Raw genomic sequence first — 21035 nt, forward strand, 5'->3', positions numbered from 1 at the left:
TTCAAAGGCGATTGTGTAGCTTTATTTATAATTTATACTTTCAAAGCATTTCCAAAATCGATTCATCTCTGATAGTGCTTCGAAATGCTCCCAAAGGAGCGGACCACCCGTTTGCGCTCCTTTTATCTCTATTTTCCACTTCCGGTGCGACGGCGACGACGATTCAAAAGGTATGAGTCTATCGTACATTTTGCTTTGATGTTGTGCTCTCAAATTAAATCATAATATTTTGATAGCATTAAATCACAGCCAAGGCAACTTCCTTTTTGTTCTTTTTCGCTTCGCTCTTTTGATGAGTTTCTGCCCTGGCATTAAATATCTCCAGAGGGGTGTTGCACCTCTCGCAGGAGGGAGTTGCCTAGCAGAATGAAATTGGTTTTTGCACTAGGATCGTAAAATTTTTTATTCCTATTATGCTATGTCTCTCGCTCTCTTTCTCTTTTTCGCGTTATGAGCATTAGATATAAACTTTTAGGTTATGTTTGCAAAGGTTTTCCCCAAGAGCCACCTACCGCAAGTTTCAGCTCGTCAAGGGTTTCGATTTGGCAATATATTTGATCTGAAACGAGCAAAGAGATAAGATTTTCATTAGATGCCTCTTCGAGCTAATTTTCAAAATACTTGAAACGAAACCAAGTTTGGGAGACGGGCAAGGGGAGAAAACGAAGAACGTCAATACTATCGTCAAATTTGCATCGTCGACAAGTCTCTTCGCTTCAAAGTCGGCTTTAAATTCCCATCACTGCGATGAGTTGTTCATCGGCAGAGTCCTTTGAAACCCAACAACAGTGGCAAATGCATGGAATGAGGACCGACATCGTCAGTCGGCGGCTTCGTCGTCGGAGCAAACACACAAAACTGTGCAAACAGAGAATCAATAATGAAAAGCGAAATGTGATAACGATGTTCTCTCGAAAATGGTTTATTATGTCGCACGGTGTGTGTTTGTGTGTGTGTTGTGCTCAAGTGTTTACTTAAGGAGACGATGAACTTTCCGTTTGCTTTCTGTTCTTCCCAAGGGACATTTGCTTACAACAGTTGGATTTGAAGTAAACGATGTCGATTTGTTTGGGTTGTATCTTTTTTTTTATTGCATTGCTACACGCCACAGCTGGTGGTTGGCAGTTGGCAACTCACAAACACATGCGACGAGGTGGCCGAGTGGTTAAGGCGTTGGACTGCTAATCCAATGTGCTCTGCACGCGTGGGTTCGAATCCCATCCTCGTCGAGAAATCTTTTTTTGAGTTGAAATGTCAGTTACGAATTTTGATAAAGTTAGGAGATTATGTTAGAATAAATCATAAGGTTTTGTTGCCTTTGTTGGCATGGCACATTGTGAGAAAAAGTTGGATTGAAAACAAAATCGTTACTTAATTTATATATATATATTTTTTAAATTTTAAACTATTTGATTTTCATAACAATTACTTCTTTTAAAAATTTGAAACTATTTAATTCTTATAGGAAGACTGTCTGTCTTTGTTTGCTATTAACAATGAAATTTAAGTAAAATAAAGTTGTTTTAATTGTAAATAAAGAGATTTTTAGTTTTCATTAGATATACTTATGAAATTCTACAATAAACTGTTCCAAAATGTTTCATTAATAGTCCTATAATGTTGGAGGCAAGATCACTAAGAAGCCTGTGGCATTTTGAAAATCTAAGTTCGACATGCCAATCACAATCATCAAAATTGCACGGCACCAAAAACTATTTCTAAAGAACCTAAAATAGTAGTTTATGCAATAAAGTGCAAAAAGTAGATTGTTTCAGCACAAGTCGTCGAGTGCTGAAAAAATCTAATTTTGCACCGAGTTCCATACAACAATTTTAGCGATTCCGGAAACAAAGTTTGAATATTTTTTAAGTAAAAGAAACGTATTTGTTTTCCATTCCATATAATAGTCTATTCAAACCTAGTAGTCATTGATCGTTGCAATAATGTTTTTGCAATTCCGTCGTGAAACTTCTTACTTTTCCTGTCATTCTAGACAACGAAACAGCCTACTTTTCTCTACCTAAAATATCTAAATCGAACAGTAACACTTTTCAAAACAAATGCTGAAAACTTCTACTTTTTGCACTAAAATGGATGCTGAAAAGTTGAACTTTTCGGCACTTGTTTGGAAAAGCAATACTTAAAAAAAATGATTTAAACGATTCATTGACTAAATGGATGGACATTCGACCTTTAATTCTGATCAAAGGGATTTGTTGCAAAAAAATAAAATGTACAGTATGTAAAAAAAGTATTTACACCCCTTGGGCACAATGCACATTAGGGTGGTCCAAATCCGGACTTTTTTGGGGCTACCCCCTGAAATCAAAGATTGTCCCATCACTAGGCTAAATTCCAAATTTGAGCTCATTCTGACCACGGGAACCCCTCCCTCCAATCGCTTAAAGTTTGTATGGGAAAAATCGTCAAAATGTATGGAGAAAAGCTACTGTTTTACTTTTTGACCTGTGGCAAGCGCCATAATTATCCGATTCTTACCATTTCTCAAATGTAGAACCTTCATTAAATTTAGAACAACTTTCCCGAAGACACCATATTTTTAGGATTTTTTCCCGCGAAGTTATTAGCGCCCAAAACTGACCCTTTTTGCGCGGCCAGCTGTAAGGGGCTACCTAACAACGATGTTTATTTCCAATTCGTACACGCACGTGCTCTCTCTCAGGTTCAAACTCTCTCACGAGCTTGCTCGCCTGCCTGCCTGCCTGCCTGTTTACCTACAAGCGCGCGAACTGTTGCTCTGCTTGGACTTTTGTCGTCGTCGTCGTTTTCGTTTGCTATCCGCTGCGCTGCGTTCTTGGCATGTTTATTATCATTTTCAACTAAAATAGCAGGTTTGTTTTGAGATATATATTAAGAAACATGATAATGGTTCAATTATTTAAAAAAAAATCTTCAGGTAATGCAAATTTTGCTCCTTTAGGTAGTATTTTTTTTACAAAAATATACTTTATTAACAATCAATACAAATCAAGGCATACATTTATTGCTGCAAATTTTCATTCATACTCTCTAAAATTATTTTTTTGTACTTTCTGGAAATTTCTTTCTGTGTTCCTCGACCACCTGCAACAAATATTGTAACTGTTCTTCATTTTTTGTCAGTTTACCTGTAAATTTTTCGATTAAGGAAACACCTCTTTCTGCACAATCGTTAATTACCTTCAGATCTTTCTGTTGCTGCCTTCCTTTAAGATACTCTTCATTGTTTTCCCACTCATTTGGATTCAGTTTTAAAAAATCCCCCCCCCAGTTTTAAAAGAAATTCCCGTTATCTCAAAAAACTCCATGGTATATCTTGTAACAAAAACAGATAAATTAATTAATTAATTTATTAATTATTTTTTTTAAATTTTGACATAATCTAAGAATTTAAATGCTAAATATATCTCAAAACAAACCTGCTATTTTAGTTGAAAATGATAATAAACATGCCAAGAACGCAGCGCAGCGGATAGCAAACGAAAACGACGACGACGACAAAAGTCCAAGCAGAGCAACAGCGCGCGCGCTTGTAGGTAAACAGGCAGGCAGGCAGGCAGGCGAGCAAGCTCGTGAGAGAGTTTGAACCTGAGAGAGAGCACGTGCGTGTACGAATTGGAAATAAACATCGTTGTTAGGTAGCCCCTTACAGCTGGCCGCGCAAAAAAGGGTCAGTTTTGGGCGCTAATAACTTCGCGGGAAAAAAATCCTAAAAATATGGTGTCTTCAGGAAAGTTGTTCTAAATTTAATGAAGGTTCTACATTTGAGAAATGGTAAGAATCGGATAATTATAGCGCCTTCCACAGGTAAAAAAGTAAAACAGTTGCTTTTCTCCATACATTTTGACGATTTTTCCCATACAAACTTTAAGCGATTGGAGGTCAGAATGAGCTCAAATTTGGAATTTAGCCTAGTGATGGGACAATCTTTGATTTCAGCGGGGAGGCCCAAAACAGTCCGGATTTGGAACACCCTAATGCACATATTGTGATGAAACATCAAAACAATTTAATGTTGACATAAACCTAGTACTACGTTTTGTTCAGAAACTCATGCCGACCATTTTGCTACATAAAGCTCATGAAAAGATGATTTCTATAAAAAGTTCTATAACAAATACTATTACAAAAATCAAAAAAGGTGCAAAAAAAAAGTTTGTACACCTTTCGAAAAATTTACATAAATAAAGTTATTTGTTGACAAATCACCATAAATCCAGTCTCCCAACTCCGAATAGGCGTCCTTGACTGATTAAAAAAATAATTGGGATTGAATATAAAGTTTACTAACTACTTAGTATAAAAGTTTATAAAACTCTGGAAATTCTATATAAAACTTATCGAAACTTAATTTTGAAAACTTTTAATTCAACTATATGTCAATGTATTACCATAGAATTGCTAAATAAACATATTGGAGTGGGTATAACACCGTTTCGGGCGTCTTTGTATCGATAGAATATATTTTTCGTTGAAAATTCGTAACAACCCGGAATTACGTCGTCGGAAAATCCGCCAGCATCCGAACCGGTCCACGATTCACAAGTCAACCTATGTGGCATCGAAAAGGGCATACAATTTCCGATCTTTTGACACCCAAACATCTAGGTGTTTTATAAAACCCACGTTTTTAAATACCTAGGTAAAAACGTTGTTATGGTTTCATTTTTGCAACCTGCCAAAAATGTATGGACTTTCGTATTTTTTGTTCTCGTGCATCAAATTTACTTTTAGCTCAGGTATTTAAAAACTCTTTTTGTGACTTGTTGCATAAACTACTATTTTGCAATTCCGTAGTAAAACTACTTACTTGTCCTGTCATTCTTAGCAGAATGGACAAAATGGAAAATTTATTCCTTTCAATACCAGTGCTGAAAAAGTTCGACTTTTCAGCACTGAAATGGGTGCTGAAAAGATAAACTTTTCAGCACAAGTATCGAAAAGTGATATTTTTCATTTTTTTTACAAAAAATTCCATTGAAAAAGCGTTTTTCGGAATTGCAAAATGGTATACCTCGTTGGATAATTGTACGACTCGTGCTGAAAATAACTTCTTTTTGCAACTTGTTGCATAAAATACTGTTTATGAAAAGGGTGCTAGATTTGATGGCTATTTAAATCTAATCTAATCTAATCTAATCTAACACAAACGCAGCCAGTCCGATGAAAGCATGCTGGAAAGTCTTGTGATTAGATTACGCCCCAAGCACTTTTCTTGTCAATATTAATAATTGCATTACATCCGAGAACACCCGAAAATGTAATACAAATATTAAAACGGCCAGCCCTACTGCGTTGTGTTTACCGCAGAGAGGATTCTGAGAACGGATCACATTTCACAGAATCTACAGGGGAGGAAGGATGCGTGGACATACCGTACCAAACGCTCCGGATCAGTTTTGATGTGGTGTGTTTTGTGTGTGCAATTTTTGTAAGTGTCGTGAGTTTTCGCAATTCGATTATATATGGTATGGGGGAATGATAAGAAAAAGGAATAGGGTAAAGAATTATATAGAAATTAAAATAAATTATATAGTGAACAGATAAATACATATAAGCAATAAATTAAAGATGATTCCAGGAAGCTGTAAAATGAATAACTATTTTTTTAAGCACAATCACTCCAAATGGTTCTATTGCTGATTTTTAAGTGTCATGGGTTTATGAAAAGTAGGAAAAAGGAAAGGAAAATAGGAGAAGGAATTATATAGAAATATAAATAAATTATATGGTGTACAGATAAACATAGATACAGTGGACTCTCTGGCTGTCGATCTTCTCGATATCAATATTGCTCCAGCTGTCAATAAATTTTTCAGTCCCTTCAAATAGATTGCTTTGATTTTTCGTTCTATAATTTGACAACTCCCGACGGTCCCTTTAATATCGACAACGAGAGAGTCCACTGTATATACAAATATAAGCAGTAAGTTTAAAGATGATTCCAGGAAGCTGTAAAATAAATAATATAATTTAAAGCGCAATGCTTTCAATGGTTCCATTGCTGATTTTGTTAGTGTCATGAGTTTATGTAGTTTGATCATATATGATATGGAGGAATGGTAGGATAAAGGAAGAGGAATGGAGTAAAGAATGAAATGGGAAATAAGGTAAAATATAGTGAATATAAAAATACATATGAGCAATAAATTTCAAGATGATTCTTGGAAGGATGGAAGGATGGAAAAATTGTATAAAGAATAAAATGAAAATATAAAATCATGTAGTGAATGAATAAAATCATATAAGCAGTTCATTTAAAGTGATTCCACTGTCCATGTTCGCATAAATGCCCATATGCAAAAACAACAAGCTGAGAAAAACACGTTTGAAGTTTGTCCCTCACACGTGTTACGTGTTAAGTTTTCACCCAAAAACTGGATTTCCTCCTGATTTCTAGAACAAAGTACTGGATGTTGTAGGTTTTTCTGAAAGAGTACGCGATTTTGAACCGAACTTCATCAAAAACTCAAAAGCTTTTAAAATGTACATGTGACATTTATGCGATCAGGGGTAGTCCAGGAAGTTGTAAAATAAATAACTATAATTTAATAATAAATCAGTTCCATAGGGTTTGTTCAAATATTACGTCCAGAGATTTTCGGGATTTCAGTCCCCCCCTCCCCCCTGTCACGCACTTTTTGTATACCTTAATATGGGCTGTTACAAATCTCAGACCCCCCCCCCCTATTCATGAACGTAATTTTTGAACAAACCCATATGACAGTTAAACAAACAAAAATAAATACAATAAAAGTGCCTCGAATTGGCTTATAATCGTAGTGGCCCCGTTTAACTTTCATATGGAAATGCTATTCAGCAGTATGCAAATTGAAATAAATTATATACTATAAATTTTAAAAGGGTAAAGATTACGGATGGACAAAGTAAATCCTGTTATTCAAGCATTCAATCGATTGACGAAAACTGTCCTATCAAGTGGCTAGAAAGACTGCGACTCAGAAAGCGCAAAACAAAAACCGTAAATAAATAATGTGGGATCAATATTGCGCTGTTCCTGTACCACTGTCAGATGTCAGTGCCGTGAGTACCGTTGCGCATTATGTTAATGGTAGATTGAGTGACTCACACTCTAAAGCTCTCTTCGATCTGTCAAACTCTCGCGTGTTAAACTCACGAAACAGGGCGCCACTCTTCGGAGTTCGGAGCTGGACTCACATAAAGAGAGGCAAACATATTTCCATTTGGAAAACAGTAGGCTGTTTTAGAGGGGCCACAGACCCAAACAACCTGGAGCGAACTCACCGGAAACTTGGGCACACCATAATCCTGGCAGGTCACGTCGTCAATGATGAATGATGATGATGATGACGACGCTGCAGCAGCATCCACCTCGAAGATGCCTGCTTCACATTCACACGTCCGTCATCGTCGTACCAAAAACACACACAGCACTCTTTCTCTTCAAACCTTCACTCTGGGAGAGTAAAAATTCTGCCGAACAATTTTTCACACAGAACCGCAAATAAATCGCTCGAAAATCACAATAAAACAAACAATTTTACAAAAACTTCACTATCCCACAGTAGATCCCATCACTATCTCCCAGATTAACGATATATCTGGCCTTAAAACACCGTAAAACATCACAAAATAGTCAAAATTATTTCCGACGAAGCAAAACGCGACCGATGCCAACATGGCTGCCGAACTCTCCTCCGAAAAGGGTGCTAGATTTGATGGCTATTTAAAAATTAAAAAGAAACCCGTTTTTCTGCAATTCCGTTGCATGATAAGACTTGGTGATTTAACAAAATTAGGTGAAAATAATTTTGCAACTCGTTGCATAAACAACAAATCAAACCACTTGCATCCAACACGATTTATTAGATGCCACTATACAATTGATAGAAAAAGTTTCCAATCGTGTTTCGTTTTGATTGTCGTTTGATTGCTGTTGGTTACAACTTTGCAAATAGAATTTAGGAGTTTTTACAAAATCACATTTTTAGGCTCCCTGTATTTTATTTTTTAAGGATCAATCAACATCATCAACATTTTGCGCAACAGCCTTACTTGTAATTTTTAGAAATTTTCCAGTTTTCATGCTCTAATTTCAAATCTCGCAGGAGATTTGTAAGACGAGATTTCCATGTCCATAAACCCAACCTAAATATTATCCTTTTCGTGTGTGGTATCGCTAGCTAATATCTGCCTCCTCCACCCTCAGGCAGTCGAGGCCAATCTTCCCCGAGAAAAGGATATCATGTTTTATCCAGCGAGAGCGAAAAAAAAACCTGTGCCAAGCAGTTCATGCAATTCAATACACTCAGGTTCCCCTTTCCTGTAATGCAGCCCAACGGGGTCAAAAGAAGAGGGCCCAGATTGGATGGCTCGCAGGAAGCTTTAAATCAAGATGCTATGAATACAGTTCTCTTCTCGGTGCGGGTCGTGTATTTACAGCGTTTCTGCTGCATGTGTTTTTTTTTCTTTTTTTTTGGCAGGAAGAGAAGCCAAACTAAGTTTCCTGCTGGGTATTGGATTCCGTGCCCTGTCCGTATATATCTGCCATATGCTATTCATTTGTACCGTAGCCACTTGCACTTGAATCACGGATTGGCCCAGGATTCATCGGGCCATGATTGAAGCAGGATCGTGCAGAGCTACATCATGCTAGCTTAAATTTCAATAAAATGTATTTTCCATGGCAAGGATTTTCTCGATTTTTTTTTGTATTTTCTCGTCCGCTAGAGGGGGAACAAGGAATTGAACCTCGTTTGGTGAATGCATTCTGAATGAGATTCATGCAGAGTACACATGAGAAAACATACAAGAAGCATAGCCTCAGCTCATTGCTCCTAATACTTGCCAGAGTATTCACATCCAGCAGGAGCACTCTCAGTTCAACCGTTCATCCGTGGAGCGTGAAATTTTCTTCCTGAAGTGTACGAATTCTTTTGGGCGGACGACTTGTGTATAGGGTATCACTTCAGGTTGAGATGAAACGTTCTTTGCTTTGTCTCGGTTGAGTTATCGTGTGGCTTCGAGTTCGAAGCTGCTGCAAATGGATCTGGCGAGGGTCCTTATACTATGCTTGACGAACTTAGTTTGAAATGGGAAATTAAAGTTAGCTTTCTATGGATTCAAAAAAGCGTGATTTTGGCAACTCTTGCTATAACATATCTTTACGGTCGAAAGTCCACCCTGAAACAACTCTACAATCCTGACTGTCGACATTTGAACCATTCTAGTGGATTTCACTCGGTCTCCTATGTACTACACGTTAACATATAGAAAAGTAGAAAAGACATAAAGCGTTCAGTTATCCGATGCATTTTCTCGAGAAACGAACAAAGTCCCTTACGTTGCACTGCACTGCCCCTGATCGCATAAATGTCCCATATGCATTTTCATCGTTTTTGAGCAATTGATGCAGTTTGGTTCAAAATTGTGTGCCCTTTCAAAAGAGCCTATAACATCCAGTACTTTGTTCTAGAAATCAGGAGGAAATCCAGTTTTTTCGTGAAAACTAAACACGTAGCCTTATGTATGGGACAAACTTCAAATGCGTTTTTCTCAGCTTGCTGTTTTTGCATATGGGACATTTATGCGAACATGGGCAGTGCACGCCACCAGGATCAGTATCAGCAAATGTATTTTGCATCCTTTCCGGGATACTTTTTGCCTAAGCAGAATGTTGCCAGTCTGAGGCTGTCGTGTGTGATGTCGGCCAACCAACCAGCCAACCCTTCTTTCCCATTCCCAGGTGAATGCATGCGCTGTTATTCAAAATTTGAATAATTTATATCTTGATTATGATATGCATTTAATTTTAATTACTGCATCCCTGTTTCGCCTGACACACAGGACGGGCCACTCTGAGACTGGAAGGAATTTTTGCTTGCACGTTGCACAGCAGCATACTGTCGGAACAGTTTGTCCATTAGCATTATTCCACGTGGTCAGGGGAGACCGACCATGCTGGAACGGTAGTGCCATTGTGCTGCGTCAAACGGGGTTATCCGAGGGAATTTGTAAGTTGTATGGAGAGAAAATTGCAATGGAACACGTTTCAAGGATGTTTTTGAAAATTTAATTTGATCATGAATTTATAAGATATGATTTTAAAATTTGGTTCAAAAATTGAACGCAATTTTGAACTACTTTAAAACCAACACAGAGTGGTTTCCATAACGACCATCGTTCAATCAATTGTCAACATCTCACAAAAACCGGCAACCAATTGCTGACACAATGTTAAAAATAATGAATTGCAAATATCGCGAGACCAGTTCCCTCACGATAGCTGGCCTCGCCAAGTCACCATCGAACGCGTTGCAAAAATTCTTTCCGTTCCCAGTTGATTGATGCATATTCACTTGAACTTCGCCTCGATTGGACCAAAAAGCGGCCGTTGGTGGTTGTTTTCGGATGTGGGGAATTCTTGCCATCCCGCGCTCCCCAACACTGGACCGGATTGACCGCCATAAAGACCTCAAAAATAAAAATGTTCGTGGAAAATAAACAGCGGAACCCCGTTGTTAGCTCGAGCAAAAACGTGGGCTAATTAGCATAAATTTATTAATCATAAATTTATGTTCCCGCGCCGTCCCAAATGAGCACCGTGCGGAGTACAAGAGAAAATTTGATCACACAATAATTTATACAATTCGGATTTTTTTCACCCCACCCCCGCAACCTTGCACTGGAGCATGTCACCCTTCACGAGGCGGCTGTTCAATTTGATACTTTACCCATGAGTGAGTCTGGTGTACTGTACCACGAGCGAGTGAACGAGCAAACATGTTTAATTCATCTGACTATAAACATAAAATTACGAATAATGATCGATTGTTGCAAATAACAATATAAAAGTAATAATAATGCAAGCGCAAGTTTATTGCCTCGTCTTGTTTCGTTTGTGGGCTGGAAATTTCTGGCACAAAAAATAAACATTGCTGAATATTTTAAAATTTATTCGTTTTTATGCAAAAAATAGTAATAAACGCGAAATCATTTTTGAGTTTCATGAACAGTGATCCAGATCGCAAAATTAAGTACATAATCGATTTTTTTTGCATACAAGACAAAAGTTATAGCAAATTGAAAGGGGCAACTTTAGCTTTGGTAAAAAACGAATTGGTTTAGGATTAGAGTGTTTTATAGAAAATCTAACTTTCAGGATTTTTTTAAATTTCATCCAATGGTTTCCCGATTACTAATGCTAGTGATATTTCACGGCATAAAATTGAATTTTCGCAGAATGCCAATTACAAAACATTGGAATTAAACGGTACCCTAAAATCTGCTTAAAATTAACGTTAAAATGTGTTATTTTATAATTATTGTGTTCAGGATAGTTATTGAAAATATAGGCACTAGTTCTAGATAAAAAACATTTGGTGTCAAAGGGGCTTTTATGTAAAATTAGACGCCCGATTTGATGGCATACTCAGAATTCCGAAAAAACGTATTTTTCATCTAAAAAATACTTAAATTTTTTTTTAAAACTCTGCCATTTTCCGTTTGACTGTAAATTTTTTTGGAACATATCATTTTATGGGAAATTTAATGTACTTTTCGAATCTACATTGACCCAGAAGGGTAATTTTTTCATTTAGAACAAAATTTTTCATTTTAAAATTTCGTGTTTTTTCTAGCTTTTCAGGGTTATTTTTTAGAGTGTAATAATGTTATACAAAGTTGTAGAGCAGACAATAACAAAAATTTTGATATATAGACAGAGCCGTACCTTGGTTCCACGGCGCCCTTGGCGAAGCATCAATTTGGCGCCCCTCCCAAATTTACGAGCATTTTGATAAATTGATGTTATTTTTCCATGATCGCTTCAAAGAGTTTTGATTTTATAATTGCAATTGGAGATATGTTTAAATTTAGAAACTCAGTTATTTTATGTTTTATTTTTTGGTTATTTCAAATAATTAGCGATAGGTTGAATTAAAAATTTATTGTAGGAATTAAGTTGGCTGAATACTTTCTCAGATTTCATTATATCAATAATGATATCAGGGTTTTGTTTTTTTTAATGATTTTTTCAGATAATTTCACATAATTTAATGCTCAATCATGATACATTTTGCTATAACTTGTTAGCAAATTTGATATTTACTAAGCGTGCATAATTTGATCTGATCTAGTATTAATTCGATTGTATAAGCAAAGAAATTTCCCGGATTAGTAAAATAATCAGCAGATTTGGCGTTGGATTTCATTACGGTGTAATTCAAAAAAAGAAGAAAAAAACCTTCTTCAAAATGAAAAAAAAAAAATAGGTCGATGCCCGTGTGCCCTCTTGTTTAATCTAGATAGGAATCCTAGCAAGCTTAGTAAAAAAGAACACACCGGCACCGAAGTATAATTTTTCAACATGCAGCGGCAGAATTAAATGTTACAATCAATTAAAGATTATTAAAATCCAGCGCAATTCATGATGAAACTAGTTTTAATAAAATAAATAATAAGAGCTTTATATTTGGTAAAAAAAATTAAGATAAGAAATTTCAATTCATTTCTGTGATTCGTCCATACGATGCTTTAGCATATTTTTAATATATTTTTTTAGTTATGTTATGCTTTAATTTTTTCATGTGTTTTTTTTTTTATTTGTTAAATTAAATTTTATATTCTAGTAGATTATTTTTTGCACAAAGCTATTTGAATGTTCTCAGACCATGTAGATTTTTTTGTCTTTAACTAAAAAAAAATTGAATAGTTTCTCATTACCAAAGCTTTTTAGACGATTTAAAAAGTAAACAACACTTGTTAAGCTAAAACTGAAAAAGTAATGTTCAGAACAGCTTGTGTGCTCTAACAAAAATTCTTGAAAAATAATGTTAGTCTTATTGGTGAGAATTTACAACAGTTTTCCTATTTCATAACTCTAGTATTTTGAAATAGCGTAGGGAAATTTCAATGCACGGAGTTGCTTATAAAAGAAGAAATCAATTGCCATGATTTCAAACTCGAGAATGTCAAAATTTCAAAAGATTTGTATATGTTTTAATGTTAAAAAAATTCCTTTTCCAACGAAGCTCATTTTTTTTCACAATTTGGCTGATTCACAGCCAAATTGACATGAAAATTACATATAGTTAGATTTTTTTTAGTCTGGAAGGTTTGACTTAAACTTTATTATACAAAAGTCCAAACTTTAATGCTGTATTTATGTATTAACTCTGTCACTTGAGCGCCCCTTGATGAAAATAATAATTTAGCATTAAGTATGAATTTCAAAAGCACTTTGGTAGAAATATTCATACAATTAGAGGGTGAACGGGAATTCCCGGAAAATCCACCATTTTAGGGACCTCTCGATTCCCGGGAAATTTGGTCAAGACTCCCGGGAAATTTTATAGTTATCAATATCGAAGTAAAATTATATAAACTTAACCTTTTTCTTCTCCAATCTTCTCATTCAGAAAGTGTAAATTTTAACTTGTCAAAAATTCCAATAACTATAATTGAGAGGAGCCAAAAACTGTGGATCCCAAAATTTACCTTGCAGGATACAACCCCAGAAATGAAAATTAAAGTTTTTAAAATATTATCTCTCAAGATAAGTTCAATTTTCATATCCTCTCTCGAGCATAGCAATCCTCATAATCTTGTTTTTTTTATTCTTGGTAAGTTAATTTCAATGTATCAAGGTAATTTCCTTTTTTGATGTCGATGAGTCATTTTGTGTTTCGCATCAACCTCAATAATAAATTATATTTTGGAAAAAAAATCTCGCAATCTTTGTAAAGTTATGGACCGCCAATTTTAATCATAGGTTTTCCTGATGACTGTAAATATTTCTTCAATTAATATGTACAGTTGACCTTAAGATGGAAAAAACAACTTTAAATTGTTTTGTTATTATATTGCAAAAATCTCAATACAATTTCCCAGTATCAATATTAGCTATTTTTACTCCACATAAATCTAATAATAAGTTCATGCAACAAGTTAGTGCAAATTTTAAAAAATACTCAGTACGAGGAAGATTCGTAAACATTTTAAACAACAATTTTGAGTCCCGAAATGCTCAAGAAAATCAAATCAAATCAAATTATTCGCTCTACAGCATTGCCTTGGCGTTCTCGAATGCCAGATTCCTACTCGAACTGGTGTCCGAAGGCTTGATTGTTGAGGCAATTGCAAACCTCTTTTTACACCTTCCATCCACCCAGGGATTCGAACTGACGACCTTTGGATTGTGAGTCTAATTGCCTACCAGCGACTCCACCGAGGCAGGACTCAGGGAGACGACTCCTACACCTAGACTGAGCTAACGACCTAACCTCTAGGTTAGACCGGGGCCAACATTTACTTCCCCGTCCGACGGAAGGCGTGATCAGACAAATCTCGTCTCAAAATTTGCCATCGGGACCTTCTGGGATCGAACCCAGGCCGACTGGGTGAGAGGCAACCAATTCCCGGGAAATGGTCAAATTCAACTCTCGATTCCCAGGAAATTGAAAATCTCGAAAATCGTCACCCTCTACATACAATTGATTTTGGCGCCCCTAAATATTTTTTTAATATTTTAAGCTAAATTATCTAGTTATTTGTAGTTCTCCTTTATAATTTGGCACCCTTTCTGTTTCAAATATCTAATGAGGATGTTATAACTGACATGAAAATTTTGTACAATCATCGATTTCGGCGCCCCCCAAGGGCTGGCGCCCTTGGCAGTCGCCAACTGCGCCAACCCCTAGGTACGGCGCTGTATATAGACATAAGGGGTTTGCTTATAAACATCACGAGTTATCGCGATTCTACGAAAAAAAGTTTTGAAAAAGTTACTTTTTGCGTTTCTCTTTGTTTCGTCGTCCGTATCTGTCGCGGGTGACGATGAACGGCCATGATCGACGACGACCAACTTTTTCAAAACTTTTTTTCGTAAAATCGCGACAACTCGTGATTTTATAAGCAAACCCCTTATGTTTATACATCAAAATTTTTGTAATTGTCTGCTCTACAACTTTGTAGAACATTATTACACTCTTAAAAATAGCCCTGCAAAGTTAGAAAAAACATGAAATTTTAAAATGAAAATTTTTGTTCTAAATGAAAAAAGACCCTTCTTGGTCAATGTAGATTCGAAAAGTACATTAAATTTCCCATAAAATGACATGTTCCAAAAAATTTTACATTCAAGTAACGGAAAATGGCAGAGTTTTAAAAAAAATTAAGTGTTTTTTTAGATGAAAAATACGTTGTTTTCGGAATTCTGAGTACGCCATCAAATCGGGCGTTCAATTTGACATAAAAGTCCCTTAGGCACCAAATTTCTATCTCATCACCGTTTCCGGCTGCAAATTATTGAAAAACACCTCTTTTTTCGCATGTTCAAAAATGGAAGGGGTCGTACCGTCCCTCCGTCACGAGATATCAAAAAACGGACCTCGGATTCGTGATTAGGGGTAAAAGTTACCCCTTAGGACAAAGTTTCACGCAAATGGAAGAGGGGTCGGGGCAACTGCTGTGTGAGTTGGCGGAGAATTACCCAAATTATTAAAAAAAATCTGTGTTTCGAATAAACCTAAAATTAAAAACATTTTTCATAAAAAATCCACCCTTTTTGAATCTTCCAGAATTTGCCAAATTGACTATCCATAAATTACTCAAAAAAACATTCATGTCACTCTACCATCTTGTCTGCAGAGCAATTCCCAGTACGCCCATCCACTTCAAAACATGTGCCCATAAAAATGCCGCTACACTCGGCGCGCTCCATCTCGGTGCTCGAAAACTGGAAGTCAAAGTTGCACAAAAATGGCAAAATTTATGTTTTCTGTACACGAGCTGCTGCTGCTGCCGACGATGCCAATGCCATGTCATGGCCAATAACGAATTGCAACTATCGAGAGACAGTATGGGTTTGAGAGTGCGAAGGAGGTGGGCTGTTTACCCGGTCTAGGTTATGCTGGAGTAATGGACCTGCTGGGGGATAAGGCGCTCGTGCAGTCCCCCGTGGTGTCGAGGTGGGCCTTGGCCGTGCCGTCGGTAACAATGACAGTAATCTGATAGACGTAATGAATAGAAATAAAAATAAAATTGAAATAAATCGATGTATGGCGAGCTGGCTGGCTTCAGTCGGGATGAAGGTTGTTGGTGAGATATGGGCGAAAAGGCTGTGCTGGGTGGAGGAAAGCTTGAAATAGAAGTTTGGTGCGTAGACGAAAGCCTTGAACATGCAAATTTATTTTTATTTTTTCCAAGTAGCTTGTAACATTACCGATTATTCTTAGATTCAACAGAAGGGTTGGCCAACATGGAGCTGTCTGAAAATGGCGTGGGCTTTTCGACAAAGATAAGAATTATAATACAATAAAAAACACCAGTTATGCTATCACTGCTGCAGAATCACGTTTTTCTACATGCTTGAAGTAGAGTTGCACACTGAACCGGGTACCATCTGGTGTTACATACCGAAGCGGGCATTTTTGCTTCAGAAAGGTCGAAGCATTTGTTTTCATCCAGCTTCAACGCCCCTAATCCGGCTTGTGTTACAACAATCCCGTGATTTTCGATATTGGACCGTAAAGTAGTACAGAGTTGTACAACTTATCTCTCCGAAGGGACTGCTTCGTTGCAGGAGAAAAGGGGCAATGTAGAGCAGGGTGAGTTTGAAATTCTTTCAAATCTGATTTATAACAAGATTCAGTTCAGTTTTTAAGTCACTATCATAATTTGATAGCTTTGAATCTTGGTAACAATTCAACTACCATTCGTGGCAGATTAATGTAGCCCTAATCCACGGCATCGCCCTATAGGGCATCAGATGAGAAGCACAACGTTGAGTCCGGCCACACCGAAAAACTCATTAAACACACTTTTTTACGGAACTCCGGATGTTGTCGAATAAATCGAATAATCCAATCGAGTGGCCGGAGTGAGGGCATCCTGTTGAAAACATGAAAAGAGGCAAGAAGAAGAAGCGGTCGGACACTACGAGGGCAGTCTGCCGTGGCCAATCGATACGTAAATGTATTCGATTAAACTTTTTGGCGAGCGTTTCTTCTTTTTTAAGGGGAAGCCTGATTCTGGCCATTCCGCAATCGACACGTTCCGATCGCCGGTGGGAACTATGAACAGACGGTCGTCGGCTGGTCGTTAGAAATTGTGACTTTAGGGTGGAGCGTGTTCAATCTTCAAAATGACTTTTCAAGATGGAAACGATGAGATAAGAGAGGGTGCGATGCAAAGCAGCAGTTTGATCTGTAGACGGGGTTTGGAGGGTTGAAACCAGGAAGAACATTATGCAGCTATTAGGAACTGGGAATCGACTACGGCACCCTCTAACATTTTGTAACTTTCTAACAAAGCCTTTCAATAAAATAGAAACAAGGGGGAAAATAATCAGAAATATAGGGGACTGCAAACGACGAGACTCATCGATAAATTGATTGAATCAACCGCATAATTATTTATTTAACCACTCCTTGGCCGTTGTGAAGCGAGAGTCCTCTCACACCCCCGGAGGGAATTGGCCGGATGGGACAGAAGGCGATTAGGCCAATAATAAATGCATATATTCAAGCGATTGTCTGAATGGGCGAAGCACGGGGGTGAATGTGAGCATCATCCTTTGTTTGCTACCACCCCATTGTAGAAATTTGGGGAGAAGGGGTATTACGACGATTTGTGATGGTGGCACATGTTCGACGAATGCAATTAAATTCACACTAAAGACAATAACAATGGTGCCCTCCCACAAGGTTTCCAGGAACTGTTGTAGGGGAGATTGGACGACTTTTTTTTACTTTACTTTATTTTAATAAAAAAGAAGACTATAAGACAAACTTAAAAAGCATGAAAAGCAGACTTCAAAAACACGTAACAAACTGATTTATCTTTACAAAATAAATCCATTCAAGACTCCAGGGACAAATGGAACCAGTCTGAACAAAAGCTTATTCTCCCTTTACAAAACTTTTGTCCGATGTTGCACATGTAGATAATGACAAAAGACATTGACTAACGGTTAGTGTCAAAAGGAAAACCTTAAATTTGCTGCACCAATTGTCACTGGACATTGAACGGCCGGGAACTAAACGAGCAGCGGTTGCAGCCTACATGTTGTCAGAGCAGGAAAAGGTGTAACGTTGAAAATTAAATTAATGTGCGCTGTGGGAAAATGAAAATGTGTGGACCTCGGAAAAGCCGCCAACCATTGACGACGACGACAGCGCATTCGTTGATGGAAGGAAGTCATTCAGAATTTATTGCTCGTATAATTACATGGTACAGGAGGAAAATTAAAACACTTTGAACGAGTTTCATATTTTAATAGGCCAATCCCGTTTCAAGAACCATTATGCGAGGGTTTTTTTAATGGCGCATGCGGTTATTGTAACATTTTACGAGCTGTTTGAAGTCCCGGGTGGAGATTGCCGGCTGGGTGGTAGATTGTATCGTTAATATCAGATGAACGCGGGTTTGAAGTTGAATTTAATTACTGAAATGGTACTTTGAGATTCAAAAGCCATTAATCACAATTAGAATGGCAGTTTGTGATGAATAAATGGTTGAATTTTAAACTATGACTGTGAGATTAATCTGCCAAATAAATTATTGTATTTACAATGTCAAGGTTGTCAAGAGTTTCCAAATCAATCCAATGCTCGTAGGCCGGCAGTGAAATTATGGGTAAAGTATAATTTGTATTAGACTTGGATTATACTGAAACAACTTTTTTCAGTCTCGGTATCCCCCCACGCGATGCTACCAATAACACATTACAGAATGACAGAGAAGCTGGTGGCTGTATTTCAAGGTCACTGGACATTGCCTGGCCCCGCCTAGACATTCAAGCAAGTACCTTCCTTAAGGATCCTCGATTTATAAGCTTTTTGGAGCTATGTACAGACCCTTGAAAAAAAAAAAGAACGGCCATGCGGAAATTGTAGGCCTTGAAATATAACAACTACAGGTATACTTATAAGTATTCACTACGATTATTTCAATCGACTTTTCAGGATTAAACTTTGTCCGTGCATTCCCTATGTCAAAGTAGCCAATTATCAACATTTTTTTTTTTCAAATGGACATTTGAATATTCAAAAATCTATATCATTAGAAGGGAGTGTCTGACTGACATGGTATTTTTTTTTGCCAAAATTGCAGGTGATGATTGGGATCAGACATGCATCGGCGAAGTTTGGGCAAACTTACACGCTTATGAACTTTTTGACATTTTTTTATAATCGTGTATTATTCAGCATATTACGGTAAATTGTGTCTGACTTGTTAAACATGTACGAAAATCAACATAACATTTGTTTTATTTGTATTTCTATAATTCTGGAATGATTGCTTTTATATACTAAACAATACTTTTTAAATTTAAAGTAAAGTAAAGCTTCAAAACATCACTTAAATTTAAAAAAATATCATAAAGATGTAGCAAAATTGTACAATTTTTGCCTGCCAAAGTAACAATCAAAATTATGGGAATATTTAAAAATATCTTCAAGAGTACTTTGAGAGAATTGAACATTTGTTTATGTTGCACTTCAACGTTTCACTTAATGCTATCCCAGAGAGGTTACTTTAAAAAATGTCATGTTTTAAAACATCATGTTTTTGTGTTGTACCATTGTAGAGGACTTGTCTTGGACACAAAAACAAAATCCGACTTGAAACTTTGATTAACAAAACTTATCAGCAATTCCCCACGAAAATAGCATGATTCGAAAAAAAAGTTCTCCGATCGGGCTCAAAATTTTTCTGGGGGTTCCTTGGCCGATATAATTAGACCCGTATTTTTTTGTTTGGCAATTAGGGTGACCTACGCCGTGTTAGGGTGGTCCGAAAAATGGCAATTTTCGTCGATTTTCGATTTTTGACCTATAAATGTTAGGGTACCAAAATTTTTGTAATTGAAATACGCAACTTTTGGTACCCTAACATGTATAGGTCATCGCTGAAATTTTCAAGTTATCGCAGTTTTAGAGAAAAAAGTCGATTTTTTCCCGTTTTCTTAATTTTTCCATTTTTGCGCGTGGCGCGTCGAAAAACTCAGTTTTTATTTTCAAAAAATCGTATCTCAGAGTATCGAAAACATAACTTCACCATTTTTTGATATATTATGTGAAATTTTCCGAGGAATCCGATAAAAATATTTTCAGACATAGGCTCTTTGGTTCCGAGACCTTCAAAACAGCATTTTAAGTTTTCATACGACCTTTTCATATGTTAAGCTAGATTTTCGAAACTTCTTACTATTTTTCTTAAATAGCCAAACTAATCACCTCTCTTTTGCGTCTAAGACAGCTAAAATCGGATGAAATGGCGCGGAGATACGATTTTTTGAAAAAAGTGATTTTTGAGAAAATCGACGAAAATTGCCATTTTTTGGACCACCCTAACACGGCGTAGGTCACCCTAATGGCCAAACGAAAACCATGCTGTTTTCGTGGGGAATTGCTGTTATACTAAAAAAGTATTTAAATTTTATGAAATCCTAATATTTATACCAAATAACTTTATATCTTTGGTTAAGTGATGTCAAAACTCAATAAATGTGCCAACCATCAGTTTCAACTAACGTTTCGGAAAAAATCCAAAGATTTTGAATAGTTTAATGAAGAAAAATCAAAGTGTTTCATTATAACCCATGGATTCAAATGGGAAGAGAACAATGAGACATCTCCGGGTTTTGGGTTAACAATTTGGTCAAATCTAATGAAAGGACATTGGAGCCCAACTCACACCCTATGAAATGACGAAAGAAATATCAAGAAACATTAGTTTTGATGTTAATGCCAGCCTAGGTGCGAAAACATAATGTAACTTTTAAATTACTTTCACACCCCAGAATCAAACTTTAATGAATAACAACTTTGCAAGGGAGCGTCCAAAACCAAGGCACCCTTATGGCAGAAGGGTATCCAGTAGACACACATTTCTCCCAAATATGAGCCTGATTGGAAGAAACTACGACTTGTGAGAGCCTTTTTATCATTGTTCCCCGGTTCTCATTGAGACTACTCCACCCTAAGCATATGAAATCTCCATTTTTAACGCGAGTGCCAATTGAGTCGAATTTTAGAACTGAGAAATAG

At 36.8% G+C, this 21035-nt stretch overlaps 1 protein-coding gene and 1 non-coding gene across 11 annotated transcripts in view; one reads left to right on the top strand and one right to left on the bottom strand.

The window, feature by feature from the left end:
• The window catches only part of LOC120423423 (mpv17-like protein), a 221598-nt gene that overhangs the window by 36997 nt on the left and 163566 nt on the right, over positions 1-21035 (bottom strand). For 5 of the 10 annotated variants that reach the window (XM_052706092.1, XM_052706093.1, XM_052706089.1 and 2 more), the window contains one exon: positions 513-559. The exons of the other annotated variants lie outside the window; for them this stretch is intronic. The gene's annotated coding sequence lies outside the window, so the exon portion shown is untranslated. The remainder of the gene's footprint in view (positions 1-512; positions 560-21035) is intronic. 10 annotated transcript variants of the gene reach the window in all.
• On the top strand, positions 1148-1229 carry Trnas-gcu (transfer RNA serine (anticodon GCU)). Its single transcript has one exon. It is a non-coding gene; the product is annotated as a tRNA-Ser (tRNA).

This window comes from Culex pipiens, chromosome 1 (genome assembly GCF_016801865.2).
Source record: "Culex pipiens pallens isolate TS chromosome 1, TS_CPP_V2, whole genome shotgun sequence".
Lineage (NCBI taxonomy): Eukaryota > Metazoa > Arthropoda > Insecta > Diptera > Culicidae > Culex > Culex pipiens.